Source organism: Chiloscyllium plagiosum, unplaced genomic scaffold (assembly GCF_037043375.1).
Source record: "Chiloscyllium plagiosum isolate Xiang-an unplaced genomic scaffold, Cpla_swu_hap1 HiC_scaffold_30, whole genome shotgun sequence".
Taxonomy (NCBI): Eukaryota; Metazoa; Chordata; class Chondrichthyes; order Orectolobiformes; family Hemiscylliidae; genus Chiloscyllium; species Chiloscyllium plagiosum.
The window spans coordinates 27,975,514-27,997,640 of NW_028270168.1; the positions used below are offsets into that span (position 1 = coordinate 27,975,514).

The window sequence follows — 22,127 nt, forward strand, 5'->3', positions numbered from 1 at the left end:
CAAATCAAATCAGATGAGCCGGGTGTGTGTATCTGAACACGCAATGTCCTTGTTGCAGCATTGCAATGATAGTTGCTGTTGCTGCTTGAAGTGTAGCATTGAAGTACAGGACTGTCTTGTAAGTGGATCAGAAATGTCCCATCCACGTTCTTAAAGGCTGGAAAATATTGGATGCCAATGTCCGTAGGTGTGGGGTGCATATGGCTGTTGCCCATGGTGCATACCCTGAGATGTTGGTGCCCATTGTCCAATATGGAGGTCTTTCAGAATAAGTGGCAGCTGGAGTCAGCAGGTACCTGCTTGGATTTCTATACTGAGAATTCTCAATGTCCAACTTGTTTGGCGCATTTGATAAAGCAGGAAGCTAAATAATAATGAGGTGACTTTCAGCATTCATGAGGCTCTGAATGAAACGGAATTCCATTGAATTGGGAACTCACTGTTGTCTTATTAAAGACTCACCTTGCTGCTCAGCAACATCAAAGATGTAACGAGATGTGCCCAATGTTGGAACAGGCCTTGAAGAACTCCTCTTTCCATTTTGTCTCAAATCTTGACTTGGCCTGCATCGTTCAGACCCCTATATGTCTCCACTTCTTATTTCCATCATGTGACCATATTTTTTTAATTGAGTTGACAAACGGTATTTGATAATTACTTAGCCATTGACACACAATCATCTTTGGATTTCTCCCATTTAGATATCCTTGCTATAGAATGGGGTTCTTCTCAAACCATTCTTTTGAATTCCACTCTGAAGAAGAAAAGTCTGCAAATCCATTGTCAAGTAGTTTCTACAATGAAACGATTAAGGGCAGCCATTAATCCAACAGAAATGATCTGTGCAATATATCCAAAAACATCTTTTTTGCATTTTAATGTTTTGTGGATGCTGACTCCAGGATTTAGTTAATTCCATATATACATTAGCAGGAAAGAGAAAAGGTTCCCTCACCTTGGTCTCAAGTTTGTTGCAAAAGCAGGCAGCTGAATTATCTGTATGTTTGAAGGGTGTGGGCAGCGACAAGGAGCTTAAGAAAATAAATTGAAAACAAAAAGGTCAGATTCTTGATGTCAAGAGAAACATTGCCAATGCTTCCCTCTTAGGGTGTACAAAATGAGTTCTAAATCTTGCTAATGAGCAGCAACTATGTTATTTTCATGTGTTTGCATCTCATTATTTACTAAACTTGTCTCATTTCTATTCAGCTCCCAATCCTCCCCTCCTTCCCCAGGAAGTAGAGTTGCAGGTAGGATAGTGAAGAAGACTTTTGGTATGTTTTCCTTTATTGGTCAGAGTATTGAATCTAGGAGTTGGGAGGTCATGTTGTGGCTGTACAGGATGTTGGTTTGGCCACTTTTGGAGTATTGCATGCAATTCTAGTCTCCTTCCTATTGGAAGGATGTTGTGAAACTCAAAAATGTTCAGAAAAGACTTACAAGGATGTTACCAGGGTTGGAGGATTTGAGCTATAGGGAGAGGCTAAATAGCTTGGGGCTGTATTCCCTGGAGCATCAGAAGCTGAGGGGTGACCTTATCGAGGTTTATAAAATCATAATGGGCATGGATAGGATAAATAAACAAAGTATTTTCCCTGGGATAGGGTGTCCAGAACTAGACGGCATAGTTTTAGGGTGAGAGGGGAAAGATATAAAAGAGACCTAAGGGGCAACCTTTTCACACAGAGGGTAGTGCATGTATGGAATGAGCTGCCAGAGGAAGTGGTGGAGGCTGGTACAATTGCAGCATTTAAAAGGCATCTGGATGTGTATATGAATAGGAATAGTTTAAAGGAATGTGGGCCAAGTGCTGTCAAATGGGACTAGATTAGGGTGGGATATCTGGTCAGCATGGATGAGTTGGACTGAAGGGTCTGTTTCCATGCTGTACATTTCTATGACTCTATAACCTTGATGGCACCAACTTCTCGGATAGAAGTCAGAGCAGAAGCTCACTGCTCACTTCTCTGGGCCTTCAGACAATTCTGTTTTCACCAACATGTCCCTCCATGCTCCATGAACACATTCATCTTTCACCCTTTGTCCGTGCAAAACACCAGCTTCACCAAACCATCATGGCTGCCTTCAGACTATCTCTCCTACCATACAGCACATCAGGACTTCGTTCTGGAGCTCAGGGTAACCTGACTTGCAAATGTCTATCAGGTCACTTTCTGCACAGGGACGTATGTACTTACACAGGATGCTCTGACTTTCATAGTGCTCACACACTGACTTGGAGGGGGCAGCCCCTGGGGGGGTTTGCATTGCCTTTCGGACCACAAGCTGTTCAGTGCTAACTTACTGGCTGTCAGCCTTTCTGCCCTGCATTTGTATTGGACATAAGCTCTTTTGTGGCTTGCATGTCTTTAAGGGCAGAGGGAGAGACACGCACCTTTTCAAAGTCCAATCACTGAACAGTCAAGAGATGGACATATTACCGTTCAACACTATGCTATGTCAATGTCAAACATACGACATGTGCAAGCGCCCATGAGACAAACACACTGCCTGTTCTTAACCATATCAGCCACATCTGAAAGCCAAAAGAAAGCAGTCCTTAGTGGGGTCAATATCAGTCAGGAGGTACCTTAGTAATCAGCCAAGGATCTCATCCAATTCCAGTCCAGTGTTTGACCTTGGTCAGTGAGACACCTGCGGAGGAGAAAGTGAGGACTGCAGATGCTGGAGACCAGAGTTGAAAAGTGTGGTGCTGGAAAAGCACAGCAGGCAGGCCAGGCAGCATCCAAGGAGCAGGAGAATCGACATTTCGGGCATAAGCCCTTCTTCAGGAATGAGGCTGATGTGCCAAGTGGGCTGAGATAAAAAGTAGGGGGCAGGGGAAATTTGGTGGAGGGGCGTTGGGAATACGATAGGTGGAAGGAGGTGAGGGTGAGGGTGATAGGCCGGAGAGGGGGTGGGGGCGGAGAGATCAGGAAGAAGATTGCAGGTCAAGTGGGCAGTGCTGAATCCAGGGGGTTGGGACTGAGATAAGGTGGGGGGAGGGGAAATGAGGAAGCTGGAGAAATCTACATTCATCCCGTGTGGTTGGAGGGTTCCTAGGCGGAAGATGAGGCGCTCTTCCTCCAGGCGTCGTGTGGCCAGGGTCTGGCGATGGAGGAGGCCAAGGACCTGCATATCCTTGGTGGAGTGTGAGGGTGAGTTAAAGTTTTTCGCCACGGGGCGGTTGGGTTGGTTGGTGCGGGTCTCCCAGAGGTATTGCCTGAAACATTCCGCAAGTAGGCGGCCTGTCTCCACAATGTAGAGCAGACCACATTGGGTGCAGCGGATACAGTAAATGATGTGTGTGGAGGTGCTGGTGAATTTGCGATGGATATGGAAGGTTCCATTCGGGCCTTGGAGGGAGGTGAGGAGGGAGGTGTGGGCGCAAGCTTTGCACTTCTTGCGGTTGCAGGGGAAGGTACTGGGAGTGGAACTTGGGTTGGTGGGGGGTGTGGACCGAACGAGGGAGTCGCGGAGGGAGTGGTCTCTCTGGAACGCTGATAGGGGTGGGGAGGGATAAATATATCCCTGGTGGTGGGGTCTGTCTGGAGGTGGCGGAAATGATGGAGGATGATACGGTGTATCCGGAGGTTAGTGGGGTGGAAGGTGAGGACTAGTGGGGTTCTGTCCTGGTGGCGATTGGAGGGGCGGGGTTCAAGGGCGGAGGTGCAGGAAGTGGAGGAGATGCGGTGGAGAGCATCGTCAACCACGTTGGAGGGGAAATTGCGGTCTTTGAAAAAGGAGGCCATTTGGGCTGTTCGGTAGTGGAATTGGTCCTCCTGGGAGCAGATGCGGCACAGGCGAAAGAATTGGAAATATTGGATAATGTTTTTACAGGGGGCAGGGTGGGAGGAGGTGTAATCTAGGTAGCTGTGGGAGTCGGTCGGTTTGTAGTAAATGTCTGTGTTGAGTCGGTCGCCCGAGATAGAAATGGAGAGGCCTAGGAAGTGGAGGGAGGAGTCTGAGATGGTCCAGGTAAATTTGAGGTCGGGTTGGAAGGTGTTAGTAAAGTGGATGAACTGTTCAACCGCCTCGTGGGAGCACGAGGTAGTGCCAATACAATCATCGATATAGTGGAGGAAACGGTGGGAGATGGTGCCAGTGTAGGTGCGCAAGATGGACTGTTCCACATATCCGACGAAGAGGCAGGCATAGCTGGGGCACATGCACGTGCCCATGGCTACTAAGGAGTAGCCATGGACACCCGCATTCCAAACCAAAGGAGTAGCCATGGGCACCCGCATGGGCCCCAGCTATGCCTGCGTCTTCGTTGGATATGTGGAACAGTCCATCTTCCACAGCTACATTGGCACCATCCCCCACCTTTTCCTCTGCAACATTGATGATTGTATCGGCGCTACCTCGTACTCCCATGAGGAGGTTGAACAGTTCATCCACTTTACTAACACTTTCCATCCCGATCTCAAATTTACCTGGACCGTTTCAGACTCCTCCCACCCCTTCCTAGACCTCTCCATTTCTATCTCGGGCGACCGACTCAATAGAGACATTTACTACAAACCGACCGACTCCCACAGCTACCTAGATTACACCTCCTCCCACCCTGCCTCCTGTAAAAACACCATCCCATATTTCCAATTCCTTCGCCTCCACCGCATCTGCTCCCAGGAGGACCAATTCCAATACCAAACAACCCAGATGGCCTCCTTCTTCAAAGACCGCAATTTCCCCTCCGATGTGGTCGGCGATGCTCTCCACTGCATCTCCTCCACTTCCTGCACCTCCACCCTTGAGTCCCGCCCCTCCAATCGCCACCAGGACAGAACCCCACTGGTCCTCACCTTCCACCCCACCAACCTCCGGATATATCGTATCATCTTCCGTCATTTCCGCCACCTCCAAACGGACCCCACCATCAGGGATATATTCCCCTCCCCACTCCTATCAGCATTCCAGAGAGACCACTCCCTCCGCGACTCTCTCGTCAGGTCCACACCCCCCACCAACCCAAGCTCCACTCCCGGCACCTTCCCCTGCAACCGCAAGAAGTGCAAAACTTGTGCCCACACCTCCCCCCTCACCTCCCTCCAAGGCCCCAAGGGATCCTTCCATATCCGCCGCAAATTCACCAGTACTTCCACACACATCATTTACTGTATCCGCTGCACCTGATGTGGTCTCCTCTACACTGGGGAAACAGGCCGTCTACTTGCTGAACGTTTCAGGGAATACCTCTGGGACACCTGCACCAACCAACCCAACCGCCCCATGGCTGAACACTTTAACTCACCCTCACACTCCGCCAAGGACATGCAGGTCCTTGGCCTCCTCCATCACCAGACCCTGGCCACACGATGCCTGGAGGAAGAGCACCTCATCTTCCACCTAGGTACCCTCCAACCACACGGGATGAATGTAGATTTCTCCACTTCCTCATTTCCCCTCCCCCCACCTTATCTCAGTCCCAACCCCTGGATTCAGCACCGCCCTCTTGACCTGCAATCTTCTTCCCGACCTCTCTGCCCCCACCCCCTCTCCGGCCTATCACCTTCACCCTCACCTCCTTCCACCTATCGTATTCCCAGCTCCCCTCCCCCAATATCCCCCCCCTCCCCTACTTTTTATCTCAGCCCGCTTGGCACACCAGCCTCATTCCTGAAGAAGGGCTTATGCCCGAAACATCGATTCTCCTGCTCCTTGGATGCTGCCTGGCCTGCTGCGCTTTTCCAGCACCACACCAGTTAGACATCTGCTCCTACTATTATCGTTCAAGGTAGTAGGGAGTATTCTGCGGACATCTGGGGAAAGTAGGAATCTCACGTCCAGAGTTGATGTTCATGAAGTTGGGTCACTGAGGAAATCATAACATTGAACGGTAGCAATTCAAGATCTAAGGGTGGATCTCATACAACATAGAGGGGAACAGGGAGCTGTGGGGGGATGGGGTCGGTGGGAATGGAGGGTGAGGTGGTATAAGGGATAAGCACTCTGCCCTCAATGCGTTAAGTCCAACAAGGACATGGCAGTTCACAAAGTCATGGTCTCAGGAGTAAATTAGGGACATTATTGATTCTGTAAAGCGGATAAATGGAAATAAAGGGGCCAAAAGTTCATCAATGAGACAGGAAAAGCAGTACAAAGGAGAATATGAAGAATGGAATCTGTCTGCATCACAGGTAGAGTCTGCAGGTCCCTCAAGAGGCCATGAAGCTGAAACCTTGACATTTTCAATTCAAAGTAACTACCCAGTAATAATAATGCACAATGGCTGTAACTACAAGCAGAGCGGGCAGAGTAAGTTATGTCTATCTTTGGGATGAAGTAGAATTGGTTGACTTTGAGGCTGTGTTATTACCATCAAAATTACATTAATCAAGCATCCAGTGATTCAATAATGCCACCCAGCTGCCATCAAATTGTAATTTATTAGCACATCATTTTTTTTTTGCAAGAATGAACATTAAAAATTATGGCACCAAGCAATCATGACCATTACATTGTTTGCACTAATTGCCTCTTTGTCACGTCAGATAAGCAAATCTATTCTGATGCTAACGTCAAAGTGTCACCTGGGTTCTTTATTTCAGAATTATTTTTCATAGCTGATACTGGAACACAATGTGATGTTTCACTGTGATTATTATGAGGGCTCATAAATTCCAAAATCCTGTTTTTTTTTGACATTCCCCACAGATTATTGACTCATGCACCTGATGAGGACATTCCAGTTAATGGAGGATTCCTTTTGGCCTTGCAGCACAGATGACAACAGCATAGAAGAAGTGAGCAATTGCAACGTCGTCAGCAAAAGCAGGAAGCTCCAGCAGTTGCTGCATTCTCTACAGAGCAAACTGTAGCAGGTGAAGATCCTCCCCAAGAAGTTGGAGGAGAATTACCAGATTTTCCACAAATCTTGGAAATCCAGTCCAGATGCAGACCAAAGATGGCCCAGGCCATTAGCATCAAACTGGTGATTTTCTGGAGCAGGTCTTGCACATGAAGGTCTGGGTTGCAATCCCATTCCAATGGCCTTCAAATAATAAACGCTCTGAATTTTTATGCAACCAGCACGTTTTAAGGAGCAACAGGAAACCTTTGTGGCCTCTTCCAATTCTCCACACACACATGTATCTAGGATGTCACTAATGTTACTTTTAGAGATCTCACCAGTTTATATCCTTCCCCCTGTCAAGGACAGTCAAGTAATCTGGTAAGTGGGATCCTCCACCATCACTGGCAATCCTACCGGGCACTTTAGACTGCACCCACATTGCTTAATGAGCAACCTATCACCCAACCTGCAGAGTTTGTCAACAGAGAAGGTTATCACTCCATCAATGTTCAAATTCTCTATGACCTACTATTATCTATTATCATTGTCAGATTTTGGAGAACTTTGCCAAATATCCGGGGTTGCTGAAGAACTCACATGGTCCTGCCTCTTTCCAAGCTCCTCAGGCCATATGGAGATGGCTGCTGGAAGACAAGGTCTATCCCCTACAAACATGATATGGTGGTGCCTGTGTTGGACTGGGATGGACAAAGTTAAAAATCACACAACACCAGGTATAGTCCAACAGGTTTATTTGGAATCACTAGCTTTCGAAGTGCCACCCCTTCAGCAGGTAGCTGTTGAAGGAACAGCAGTTTGAAAGCTAGTGCTTCCAAATAAACTTGTTGAGCTGTAACCTGGTGTTGTGTGATTTTTAGCTTTGTCCCTAAAAACCTGGCTCACAACAATTAATGAAACCCTCAGACTGACACAGAACAGAGATAAAATGTCGGCCTCATTTCCAACAAGGCCATAATGCAACACACCCCCGGACTTCTCACGGAGGTTTCAATGCGTAAAGTATTCAATCAGGACCTTGCATTTTTGCCCAGATATGATCTGCTTTGCCCTTCACAACCAGAGACAACCAAGGAGGATGGTCTCAGATGTGGACAGAATGGGAACATGCAGCAATCTTCTGCAGTCTGTTGAAAAGTGCATCTATGAGCTCCCTTGAAAAGCTTACAGGTACAGTAAATCTTTCTGTCCTGAGATGTGAAGATTCATCACTTATTTCCCCCACAAGGTGGGCTCATATGTGGATGCACAATCCATACATTGCTTTTAGCCTCAGTTACAGTTTGAGGATCTGATGCCATCTACAGTCAAGACGCCAGTAACTTTTGAGGGGTGAATGATGCTTGGCCATTACAAATTAATTCATCCTTGGGATGTCTGAAGAGGCTGCTTATCTCTTACAGTGGTGCGAAATCACCAGATCCAGCAATGACAAAGACACTAGAGCAAACATTTTAAGAGTGCAAGTGAGCACACAATTACAAAAGTTCAAGAAACTTTATAATGATATAATACCTGTGGCGACTTATGTGCTCTCAGTATTTATTTCTTTCTTTCCCTTCTCCTATGTGTCAATTCAGTCCCAGCATCCACACCTGGGATGGAGGTAGTCTGCACTGTAGTTGGCATTGTTGCCCTGGAAGACGAGGCTGGTCATCCTGAGGGTCATCTGTAGGCTTTGGCATCACAGGTAGAAGGGAGCTGAAGGACTGTCCTGAAAGGAACCTCCTGCAGGTCCTGCTTATGACAAGAACCACTGAAGGAAGTTCAAGCATACAAAGATAGGTTGTATTCATATAAAGGGAATATGGTCAGTGTCTGCTGTTGATCAGGATAGATGTCAAGTGTTTGTGTCAAAAGAACAGTCACCATTGACTGTTTCAGACAGATGGAGAGAGAAGTTAGCATCATCAAAGACACCGAATGCTCAGAGAAGTGGGGAAAATGCAAGTTTATCCATAGGGTTGCAAGTTAAATTCTGGTGAGATGATGAAAGGACTCATGAGATAGATTATTAGAGTTGCCACTGGTGAAAGTTTGCTTCAAGAGTGAACTGTCTTTGTAATAGTGGAGTAATTTCAAGCTTGCCAATGCCAGAGATAAATAGATTATTAGAAGACAATTTGCCTGGCAGCAATATTACAAAACAAAGAACTGCAGATACTGGAGATCTGAAACAAAAACAGAAAGTGTTGGAGAAACTCAGCAGGTCTGGTAACATCTATGGAGAGAAAAACTGAGTTAATAGTTCGAGTTCAGTGGCCCTTCATCAGAACTTGGCTGGCAGCAAGTCATGAAGGTGCCAGGGAATGACTACATTGCCAGCATATAATATGCATTTGTCTCCAACAGGGTATTTTACTTGATGCAGCAATTTTTATATTATGTCCCATGATATTGAAAAATCCACAGACCACAGCTCACTATTATGTACCAACAATATACCTACAGGCACATAAATATTTGGGCCATAAGCAAGTGATTAGGTTATAATAGAAAACCATGCTCCTTGTAGCATGTCATGCTTCAAGTGATCTCCAGGGTAAGATGGAGCCCTTTATACCCTCAGGTCACACGTTATGACATAAAGAGAACAAGTCTCACAAACATATATTGATATACTGATTGTGAGACTTAACAAAACAGCATATAACCTGTAACTTAAATTTTAATGCAGCTTCCTTAATTATTCAAATGGACTGTTATTATGTCTGAGGCAAGATTTTTTTGTTAATCCAATGTAAAATGAATGCTAAACTAATTGGCTGTAATGGTATATTAGATATACTTTCTGTGTAAAGTTTCATGAACAGAACAAAATAAACTTTGCCTACCAAGTGATATGGAACAGGCTATTAACATTTGCTACCAATCTTATGTTTAATGTTATACTAGGTTTGCCAAGCACTGAGTCAGAGTCTAGCGGCATACATTGACAGCAGAGCTCATTTTATATCGATGATGATTGCAACACTAACATTTTAGTGTTCTCTTGAATGGCAGTATGATGCCCTTTAAAATGCAATTTTAAGTATGAAAGATCCTGCCTGAAAAAAGGTTTCACACTGAGAAATGTATGAACATGTATATCAGCAGCATTGGTGTAGTATTTGCTGTAAAGTTCTTCCCAAGTATATTACATTTTTGAGATTCAAAACTAAAGTCAATTTAAAATAAAAGTCAATCTCATATTTTAATGATGTGAATGAAGTAATTTACTGTTCAGCTATTTTCAACCATCAAAGAGATCACCAATCATCAGGGGCCAATTTATACCATTCCATATTTGTTTTTGAATCTAGGTGCATAATGGTTAAACTTCCTCAATGATTGTGCTGAATAAAGCCCAATTATTGTTGATCTGCTCAATACACCCATATTTAGTGAACATATATGTGGATCATTCCCTCAGTACTCATAACTTTGGCTCTCAGGTGATGTAGACTTGAATATCAGGGAACAATCCAAATAGTCTACATATATAAAACTCAAAAATTATTCCTAGATATTGAAGATTATTCAACAGCTTGCAAATCAGAAATCAATTAACCCCAAAGTGGATGGTAACTGAACTACACAAGCTGTCTAAATACTGTGTCTGCAAGAGGAGATCAGGAATTATGGATTCTGAAGGGGGAAGGGGAGGGGAGGCAGGGTACTGATGTAGCAGTAATCTCACTGGACTAGCAACCCAGATCCTCAGGGCTATGTCCTAGTGTCATGGATTCAAAGCACACCATGGTAGATGGTGAAATTTGAATTTAACAAAAATCTGGAATATAAAGCTGAGCTAACAATAATAACCATTGTCAATTGTTGTAAAAAATCCATCTAGTTCTCTAAATGGGGTTAATTTTTTATTCAGAGGGTGGTGCGTGTTTGGAATTTGCTGCCAGAGAAGTGGTGGAGGCAGGTACAATTACAACATTTAAAAGGCATCTGGATGGGTACATGAATAGGAAAGGTTTAGAGGGAATTGGGCGAAATGCTGACAACTGGCGCTCAGTCAGGTTAGGATGTCTTGTCAGTGCAGATGAGTTGGACCGAAAGGTCTGTTTCTGTGCTGTATGACTCTATGTCCTTGAAGGAAGAAGTTCTGCTGTCCTTAGCTGAGCTGGGCTATATGTGACTCCACATTCACATCAATGTGGTTGACACTTTCCTGCTATCTGGGTGATTAGGAATGTACAATAGATGCTGGCATAGTAAGTGATACTCACATGCTATGAACAAATTTTTTTAAAATAAGAGTAACTGAGCTGCTGACTATCCAAAAAACTGTCCAGCATCCATATGGTCAGGAATATGATGGAATACTCTGTACTTGCCTGGACAATTGCGGCTGCAACAACATTTAAAGTTTGGCAGTATCCAGGACAAAGCAACCTGCTTAACTGGCATCCATACACCATTTTCAATTTCAGTACATTTACCATTGAAGCACAGTGACAGCAGTGTATATTATCTATTCACCAAGACTCCCTTGACAACATCTTGACAGCCAGGGCTGAAAATGTGTTGCTTGAAAACTGCAGCAGGTCAGGCAGCATTTAAGGAGCAGGAGAATCGACGTTTCGGGCATGAGCCCTTCTTCAGGAATGCTGCCTGACCTGCTGCGCTTTTCCAGCAACATGGATGCTGCCTGACCTGCTGCGCTTTTCCAGCAACACATTTTCAGCTCTGATCTCCAGCATCTGCAGTATTCACTTCCTCTTGACAGCCAAGAACCATTGTCACTGTTAGAAGGACAACAGCAGTTAATGGGAACACCATCAACTGCAAATTCCCCTCCAAACTACACATCACCCTGACTTGGAACTTTATCAGCACTCCTTCACTGTCATTGGAACAAGGTCCTGGAACTCCCCTCTTCCATGTGTCAGAGGTGTATGTTCACCATGTGGCTATCAGTGGTTAAGAGGGAAGCTCACCACCAACTTCCTAAGGACAATTAACTGGAAACAATAAATAGTGGCCCAGCCAGTGACAATCACATAATGTGGAAAAAATTTTAAAAACATGTTTTAATTGACAGGCTAAGGAAGCAACATTATTAATTTCACCAAAATATATCAGGGGGATACAATGCAACTATCATAGGGATATGAAGTTTGAGGATAGGTCAACATCAATGATAAAGCAAACTGAATAAATTATCCCACTTTGTTGAACTTTGCCTCAATGTGTCACTTGTTGCTTTACCACACCTGAGGATAGAATTCGGAAGGGAAAGCTTCTGATCAAAATCCACTATTCTCTCCCTTGTAAAGAACAGATGTGATCCAAATAATGGTCCAGATATTCCAATGACCAAACAATTGTTAGAGTACCATGGAATGGAGTTGTGCATCAGGACCATAAGGAATCCCTCTGAAAGCGTCCATTAAAGTCAGAGTTCAGACTCACCTAAACTTAATTGTTCACCAAGAAAGATTAAAGGATTTAAAGCATGCTCTAATACCTCAATAACTATTGAACTGAAATCTCCAACTTATTACTGATCCCCCTTCTCCAATCTGCTACATCACCTTGGATCTCTTATACTTCCAGATCCTTAACAGCCAACTCCTGCCGAGAACCCTCCTGATCCAACCTAATTCAACTGACTCCCACACAACCTTGCCAGAAACTTACCTTCACTGTGACACTGCCACCATCAGCTGGTCTGGACCTGACAAACCTCCTCCGGCTGCCCTGACTTCCTCCTTCCGAATGGATACCTTTTCCCACCTGTCAGACCTGAACTTACCCACTTGGTACCCACCCATGTGCCACCCTACATCCCTCACCCAGCTGGCATCCTACACTCCTCACCCACCTGGTGCTCTATGACCTTCACCCACCTGGTGCCTGACACTCCTCATCCACCTGATGCCCTACACCCCTCACCCACCTGGTGCCCTGCACCCTTCACCCACTCAGTGACAGCTGTGTATACTATCTATTCACCAAGACTCCCTTGACAGCACTTTGCCAGCCAGGAACCACTATCACTGTTAGAGGGACAAGAGCAGCAGATCCAGAGAACACCATCAACTGCAAATTCCCCTCCAAACCACACATCACCCTGACTTGGAACTCTATCAGCATTGCTTCACTGTCATTGGAACAAGTTCCTGGAACTTCCTTCTTGCATGTGCCCTATACCCCTCAGCCAGCTGGCACCCTAGCCTTTTCACCCAACTGACATGCTAACTCCACTCCTACTATCCATAGTTAGTCTTTCCCAGGCACTGTCAGAGTGCCTGGCTGTACTGTGGCATGTGTAAGTCACAGAATACAGCACACGGCCTACTGCAAAATGGGCTGTGGCTTCCATGAAGCTTTTCTTCACTGCAACATTCGTTGAATCTTAGACAGACTCATAACAAGAGACTCCTGACCAGCATCTCCAGGCACAAAGAGCTTTGAAAGGTAAGTGGGTAATTTTTAATCTGATCAAGATTGGAAATAGAGTACAATTATATTTTGAACTTCTAAACAAAGACCACTTTGCTAAGGAAAGGCACAGATTATAGCAGAAGCAACGTTTAACCTCATCGAATCCCTGCAGTGTGGAAGCAGGCCATTTAGCCCATACAATCACATTGATCCTCAAAAGAGCATCCCATCCATACCCACTCCATAACCCAATTTCTGTAACCCTGCATTTCCTATGCCTCATCCACCAAGCCTCCATAATTTTGGGCTGTGGAAGGAACCCACAGCAAACCCATGGAGACACAGGGAGAATGTGCAAACTCCGCACAGACAGTTGCTGGATTTGAACCTGAGCCACTGTGCCACCCTGTGAGGCAACAATGTTGGCCACTGTGCCACCCTGTGAGGCACAGGGAGCTTGAATGGAATTACACATTCTGCAAAGCATTCAGAAACAGGCAAAACGGCCCAGTTTTGTGAGCAGGGCAAGGCTATTGCATTTTTGAACTCAGTGAGAGAGAATTTGCAACCTCTCTGGGAAGCAGCAGTCCATTGCTCTCTCACTATTTCCTTGCCACTCCTCTCAGCTAAGTTGAAAACCCACTAAAAGTCTTTGTTGCCGCGTGGTTGGAATTCCTGAAAAGGTTTTCCTTGGAATCTGCCCCACCATGTGAAGCAGAGGGAAATCACACAGCCACAGCTGTTCCGGGAAGACCTCCCCAGTGACCTTTCTTGTATGTGCAGAATAGCTGCAGAATCCGAACAACTTATAGGAAAATCAATAATGTATTTCTTTTTCATAAATTTAGTTATTACTTTGCTAAAGAATTTTATAACTCTGGTAAGTTTTCTTTTTCTTGTTTTGTTTTTCTTGTGTGTGTCTCTGCGGTGCATGTATTTAAAAGTCGAAAAGTGTAGCGCAGGAAAAAGCACAGCCTGTCAGGCAGCATCTGAGGGGCAGCAGAATTGACACTTCGGGCATAAGCCCTTATGCCCTAACATTGCTTCTGCTCCTCGGACTGACTCTCCATCATCTGCAATCCTCAGTTTCTTCCAGCATGTATTTAAAACACTGGTATATGTGTATTTGCATGATCCAAACTTTCACTAATCTTTGCATCATTATTGAGTAATTTTGTTTTGTATAAAAGACCAGTTATTTGTTGTTGATTGAAGAAATCTGGTGGACTTGTTCTTAAAACTGAACCTGACACAGTCTGAGGTCTTTGTAATTAGCCATACAACTAAACTGATTAAATTTAATATATTTTTATGATCAGTGGACAAGTGGGACTATAATCGGAAACAATAACCCCTCCAAACTCAAATGTAGCACTCTGAACATTGTAACAACAATTAATGTTGGCTTTCAATCAATTTCGTGGAAAATCTGATGATATTTGAATCTGAATGAATGATTGCTTATTTCTGAGGATGAATTCATACAGCATACAATGGCACTTAGAGCCACTCATCATTGCAACGCAATATTTAAACCCTTTTAGTGTAGTCTTGCTAAAGCTGCTAATTAAATTTCAGTTAAAAATCACACAACACCAGTTTATAATCCAATGGGCTTATTTGAAAGCACAAACTTTAGGAGCACTCCAAAAGCTAGTGCTTCCAAATAAACCCGTTGGACAATAATCTAGTGTTGTATAATTTTTAATTTTGCACACCCCAGTCCAACACTGACACCTCCGCATTTTAACTGAATTTAAGACAATAACAATCCAAATGTAGCTACTTCTGGGGATTTTTTAAAAATTGTGGGATATAGTCATCACTGGCAAGGCCATTATTAATTGCCCATCCATAATTGCCCTTGGGTAAATGGTGTTGAGTTGTTTTCTTAACATCTGCAGTCCAAAGGGCAGCACAGTAGCTCAGTGGTTAGCACTGCTGCCTCACAGGTTTAGCTCAATGGTTTCATGGTTAGATTAGCTTTGAATTCAAGATTTATCTGCTGTGGTAAGATTTGAACTCATACTCCCAGAGCATTAGTCTTGGGTCTCTGTATTATTAGCCCAATGACAATACCCCTATACCATTGCCTCACTTGGTATGAAAGATTTGCACTTTATATTGTGTCTTGCACAACCTCAGAATACTCCAAAACAATTTTCTATAATTAAATACTTATGGCTTTGAGATATGGTCATTAATGCAATATAGGATATGCAATAGTCAATTTGTGTAAAGCAAAGTCAAACATACAGTAACAAGATCTGGATGTAGATTTGTTCGCTGACGTTTTGTCACCATGAGAATCAATAGCCAGAGACTTTTCCTCAGGGGTCATAGTTTTAAGATAATAGGAGAAAGGTATAGAGGAGACGGTAGAGGTAGGTTCTTTATGCAGAGAGTTGTGAATGCATGGAATGCATTGCCAGTGGTGGTGGTGGAAGCAGAGTCATCAGGGACATTTAAGCGACTGCTGGATATGCACATGGATAGCAGTGAGTTGAGGGGTGCGTAGGTTAAGTTATTATATTTTACATTAGGATTAAACCTCGGCAAAAGATCGCGGGCCTAAGGGTCTGTTCTGTGCTGTACTTTTCTATGTTCTATGTTCATACTAGGTAACATCTTCAGTGAGCCTCCGGACAAAGCACTGCTGCTGATTCATGCTTTCTAGTTACATGTTTGGGTTTCTTTGGGTTGGTGATGTCACTTTCTGTGGTGATGTCCTTTCCTGTTCTTTTCCTCGGGGGTGGTAAATTGGGTCCAAGTCAATGTGTTTGTTGACAGAGTTCCGGTTGGAATGCCATGCTTCTAGAAATTCTCATGCATGTCTCTGTTTGCTTCGTCTGGAGGCTCACTGAAGATGTTACCTAGTATGGTGATGAAAATGAACCTTCCAGCTCAGCAAGCAAACCTACATCCAGAACCTCAACCTGAGCTACAAATCTTCTCAAAACTCACTAGTAATAATATCATTGCAATGACTATTTGATAAATTACTATTACTAAAAAAATGTGGTTTCTAACATGGCAAAATAACGCATAACTTTTAAATTTGATTTGTATTTCGACATTAAGAAGTGAAGGGCATAGTTCTAGTGTTATTTTTGAGTTATGTGAGTTTTATAGGGTTGTGTGGAAGCTTTAAAAAAAAACATCCATGAGGTGAATAGTTCAGTCCATCAGAAACAAAGATAGAACAAAGTAAATAAAATGGACAATTGCCAGGCAACAACGTATTTCATAACACAGAAAGACAGAACCAACCCGAAGGTCAGGTAGTTTGACATTTTTAGTCAGAGTGAAATGTTGCTTTTAGTTTCACAGTCTCCAAAATGTAGGAGCTCAGGGAAAATCTAATGGGGTTAAGAGAAAAATATCCAGAAATAGAAAATTTCTGGAAGCTGGTGATATGAAAAACCTGATCTGTTTCCCTGAAAGTGTTGTGAAGTCAGTAGGAAGAAATCTCTAGGAAATCATTGCAATCAGGTCAACTGAACAAGGGACTTTAAATTGCTGACAGGGTGATCTTTCACTGAGGTCTGAGTATCTGTAAAGTTGTTGAGGGTAAAAGTATTGAATTTTTATTTCTGTTATTTGTAATAAGACTGTTTCAAATAGCTCTTGATATTATAGTTAACTTTTCTGTCTTTTTATGTCTAATAAACCTTGATATTCTTCTAATAAAACTTCATTGACAGCATCCTTTGAGAATTTCCAGTGACTGACCATCACAGCAACAAATAACAAAATTAAAAGTTACAATCTATCAGGCCAGGTTTCACTCTGGAATCTGATTTGCGATCATCGTCTGCGACCATAACATAATGATCAGGTAACTTACTTTAATGATGTTGGTGCAGAGACAGATAATGACCAGGACATCAGATTGACTTTGCTCTTAGAACAGTACAATAGAAGCTGACTGTGTCTTAGAGCGAAGATGGAACCTTGGGTTATCTTCTCTTCCGAGAGGCAGCTTGAGTGACTGTGCAGCATTCCCACTAAGCTACACTGGAGTGCCAGTGTGAATTATGTGCTCAGGGTTTTGGACTGAGACTTGAACAGACAGGCTTCTGAGTCAGATGTAAAGGCATGGTCACTGACCCAGGGCTATGATATAAAAACATCTTCAGGAATGAAAGAGAGAGAGAGTGATTTTGCAAATGCAAATCTGCATTGAGAGTGTATCTGCTCATGTCAGCAATCTTCAGAAAATTAATGCTGGTGCAAAAAGATACATAGTATTGATTTTAGTTCAAACAGGTTGCAAATAGCTGTTGTGCAGTTTAACCAGGTAGGATTGTTGGAGTGAGTGCTGGAGTGAGTCACATTATTCATAACAATGTGACTATTAAATGGTGCCAAATGCTAAAATTCCAAACACCTTCAGTAAATATTGCTATGCTGTTGTGAGATTCTGCAATTTCTCCTGAGCTCCGGTACTTCCATTCATAACCAGTCAATCACCATCCCTGTGTTGCTGCCCATCAGAGGATCCTCTTGACAGCAAATGGGGAAATAAAAACCATTAGAATTCCAAACCGACCTCATAAACCAAACTATCCAGTCTTACATGTAAACCTCCCGTGCATTCCCTTTCTGCCATGTTTATCGTGTGCTTTGACCTGCTTCTGAGTTTCTGCAATGTTATCTAATGACTCCAGCTATTTTGGTCACAGACAGCTGACGTTCAGTGAGAGAGACTCCAGAGGATCTTGTGGGTGATGTAGAAAGTTCTTGTCCTCAATATGGGTGGCAGCAAGCAAGAGCACTGGCAGCGAAGCAGTGGTGGAAGGACAAATACTGTCACGCTGAGAGAGAACAGCAGAGTCCCACATTCTCCACTGAACCACTGTAACACTCCAAGGCAGCACCTCAGTGATCCGACTGATCTGCTGTGAGGTCCTACAATCCCGTTAGAGCACTGATATATGCAGAAATAATGACAGCAGTCAGAACTTGCAGGGTAACAAGCTGAGCTTGTATGACTTCAGTCTGAGCTTCTACTGCAGCTCTCAGACAGTGGGCGGCTTCAGCTTGTGCTGCAGTGAAAGGTATTACATTAGTCTTCAAACCCTGCATCATAGTTGGGTCTGGAGCCAATGGAGTTGGTTGCTGTTCTCATGATGGAAAGGGTGGGCTCCAAGCTCTGCATCAAACCATGAACCAGGTTCTGGACACTTGGATGCTCCTTGATAGTGATTGCAACCTTTTTGGCATGCCCATCAATGCATCAGACATGTTGAGTGCTTACCCATCAGTCTACTGTCTTTCTATGATGGCTTAACACACACTAACCAATTTCGTACCAGAACTGGAACCCCAAATAAAGATTCTATTTATTTGAAGACAGGTTAAAGAATTGCTCAGTGAGTTGGTTCAGTTTTAAAGTGGAGGTACTGCTATCACGAGAAAAGAGTTATAATTCCTCCACTGGTCACGTGTTCTACATCCTGGTTGCTTGCTAGTTAGCATATTCTCTCTTCAAATGCTATCACAACAAAGCTCACCCCATCAAAGTCTTCATGCAAGTTCACTGCCACTTTAATGCAATGGCATCCTCCAGTGTTTATGTCCTGACAACAAGCCACCCATGTCTAGTGCAAATTCTATCTCTAAGCTCTCCCATAGAGTACAGGCTTTGCCAGTATCTACAGCAATTGTTGCAAGTGTGAGTGTATAAAGTATTTCCTTTACCTGTGCCTTCTTGTTCCCCATTTTTTGTTCCTGCACTGCTGTCAGCTGAGTTACAGTTCAGGTGTATTATCACAAGGAAAAGTATAAAAATAAGGTTGCAGGGAGAGGAGGCGTGGATAAGTAAGTGTATGTTTAAACTATCTACAGCTTATAGAACATAGAACATAGAAAAGTACATCAAAGAACAGGCCCTTAGGTCCACAATGTTGTGCTGAGATTTAAACCTAATGTAAAATATAAAAACTTAACCTATGCATCCCTCAACTCACTGCTATCCATGTGCATATCCAGCAGTCGCTTAAATGTCCCTAATGACTCTGCTTCCACCACCACCACTAGCAATGCATTCCATGCATTCACAACTGTCTGAGTAAAGAACCTACCTCTGATGTCCCCTCTATACCTTTCCTTTAATATCTTAAAACTATGACCCTTCGTACCAGTCAATCCTGCCCTGGGGAAAAGTCTCTGATTATTGGCCCTATCTATTCCTCTCATTATCTTGTATACCTCGATCAGGTCTCCTCCCTTCCTCCTTCTCTCCAGAGAGAAAAGTCCAAGCTTATTCAACCTTTCTACATAAGGCAAGCCCTCCAGTCCAGGCAGCATCCTGGTAAACCTTCGTTGCACCCTCTCCAAAGCCTCTGTATCTTTCATATAGTAGGGTGACCAGAACTGAACACAATGTAAATGAAATAGGGATAAGAGGAGATTGGGATGTGAGAGGGGAAATCAGATATGATCAGAATGTCATTTTCATTGGTTTTAGCTTTGCTGCTGGCCATGACCTCAGTCAAGGCCACCCCAGTGGTGGAGAGCATTGTCTCCTCTCTCAGGGTGAGGACATGAGGTCATGTCAGCTGTCTGCTGTTGAGGTGCTATAGTCTACACCTGTGTACCACTTTGGTCTGTGAGAGGAGGAGGAGAGTGTGTTTGGGTGAGTGGTATGGAGAATGTGCCTGATTTGATTGAATTGCTGTCAATATGTGCAGTTAAGTCTGAAGTGATTTATGGATGTGATATATGAATTACAGTTGTTGGTGATTGGATTGGGTGGGTGAAGGGGATAGTCGAATCAGTGATGTGTGAGAGCAGTAGTTCCATTGGTAAGATATGACCTTTGAAGATGAACTTGATCAACCTTGTGAGGTCATTGGACTTCTTATGGCACTGTACCCATGTCCTCCAGTTACACACTGACCACGATGGTTATCTGCTTTTGCTGCCTTTGTGCTTTCTGTCCCAAAGGCCTCCTCTTTCCCATAGATAGAGGATCTCTCTCTCCTCTTCAACGCCTCCAGCTCTGTCTCCAAGTGCTGTGTCAGAGACCCTTGGAGCCCATTCTCAATGTCACAGTGCCACACTTTTGCCTTTCCTAGGTCAAATTTTGACAAAGTTGCATCAGTCAAAGCACACCTGCCTTGTGGCTTTAAGCCCTGCATGATAACTTTACCTCATGCTAGCCTCCCACAATTTAGTGCCCTCTCTTTAGGCGCATAACTATTCAATAGCACATACAGTGTTGATTGTGCATGAAAATGTGTAAGTGAACTGGTAGCATAAAGTTTGCATGCTGCTTGCATTGGAAGGCTGAGTCAGCAGTCTGTCACACACTCTAATGCCTGCACCTTTTTTGCATGCTGACCAACTTTTGCACCCACAAAATCTAGTTTCTGATTTGTGGTTTATATTTATAATTTCAAGTGATTATAGCCTTATTTTAGCCCCAGAGCTATCCTACATTTACACAAATCAATTGAAGTTTTCAGGATTTACACTGAAATTTCCTTAAGAATTAGAATTAACGTTAGGTTTATTGCCAAGTTAAATCATGTGAGGAGAAGATTAATTTACTTACCTATATGCAGATTGGAATCCCATCATAGATAGGTGGGAAATTCTTCTAAGGCACTTGGCTTTTTCTGCATAATAGTCATTCCAAAAGTAATTCATAACATGATATACTTTAAAACATTTCCTCTAATATGCTTTCTAAATGGAAGCAGTATTTTAGTCATCTATTGAAATAAATATCTCATTTTGCTTGCACAGGCAAGGTGTCAAGAGTTGCAACCGTAGCTAGATGAATTCATCAGAACCTGTTTGTGTACTGCAAGCATTCAGAATAAGTGTCTTTGCTCACCTGTTAAAAATGAAATTCAAGGAATGTTGATGTAAAGATGAAAGAAAGCACAGGGAGTTTTCCCACTTACAGTTAAAGTCTGGTGGTGAGTGAGTTTCATGGTATTATTTCCACCATTATTTCCAACCTACTGTTTGTCACCTCATTAATTGTGCGATCCGGTGTTGGGCATGTTGCTCAGTGAATCTTATAGCAAGTGAGATTAAAGTTCTCATCACTTCTGCAATCTTCCATTTTCCACATCTCTGGCTTTCTATTTAAATCCCAGCAGGACTCCACTTTCAACTCTGCAAGCCAGGACAGAGAGCTGCTGCTCACCACTAAACTCTCACAGGTTAGATTAGATTAGATTACTTACATTGTGGAAACAGGCCCTTCGGCCCAACAAGTCCACACCGCCCCGCCGAAGCGCAACCCACCCATACCCTTACATGTACCCCTTACCTAAGGCTACGGGCAATTTAGCATGGCCAATTCACCTGACCTGCACATCTTTGGACTGTGGAAGGAAACCAGAGCACCCGGAGGAAACCCACACAGACACAGGGAGAATGTGCAAACTCCACACAGTCGCCTGAGGCGGGAATTGAACCCTGTTCTCTGGCGCTGTGAGGCAGCAGTGCTAACCACTGTGCCACCATGCCGCCCAGGTGTCACAGAAGAAAGCCAAGCCCTACTCTCCCCTTCCTGGAGAAGGATTGTGAGACAAGAAAAGGTCTTTCCTTTTTCCAGCAGAGCACAGAAAGAGGCCCACACCACCAAACAGCTTGGGAAGAGATAGCAGCTTGGCTCAGTGCCTTGTGTTTGAAGCAGCGCTCTAAGAAGGTCAATAACATTCTGTGCTTCACTAAGGTAAGCAGCACCATCTTCCCTCTGCTGCCTCTTAGACTCTGAGCCACCATTCATTTCAAATCTACCACTTCATGTGCATCATTTCTTTCAGTCACTTGTGGGATGTGGGCATTATTGACTGGTCAGCATTTATTGCCTGTCCCTAGTTACCCTTGAAGAGGTGGTGATGATGAGCGGCTTTTTTTTTTAGATGTTTAGATTATTTACAGTGTGGTAACAGGCCCTTCGGCCCAA

General features: G+C 43.8%; 1 long non-coding RNA gene across 1 annotated transcript in view; it reads right to left on the reverse strand.

Annotated features, from left to right (window-relative positions):
• Positions 1-690: 690 nt before the first annotated feature.
• LOC148142171 (uncharacterized) overlaps positions 691-22,127 on the reverse strand; it is a 36,154-nt gene continuing 14,717 nt past the window's right edge. Inside the window, exons 2-3 of the long non-coding RNA XR_015752215.1 lie at positions 956-1,031; positions 691-794 (exon numbers count right to left, since the gene is read on the reverse strand). This is a non-coding gene — a long non-coding RNA (uncharacterized LOC148142171). The remainder of the gene's footprint in view (positions 795-955; positions 1,032-22,127) is intronic.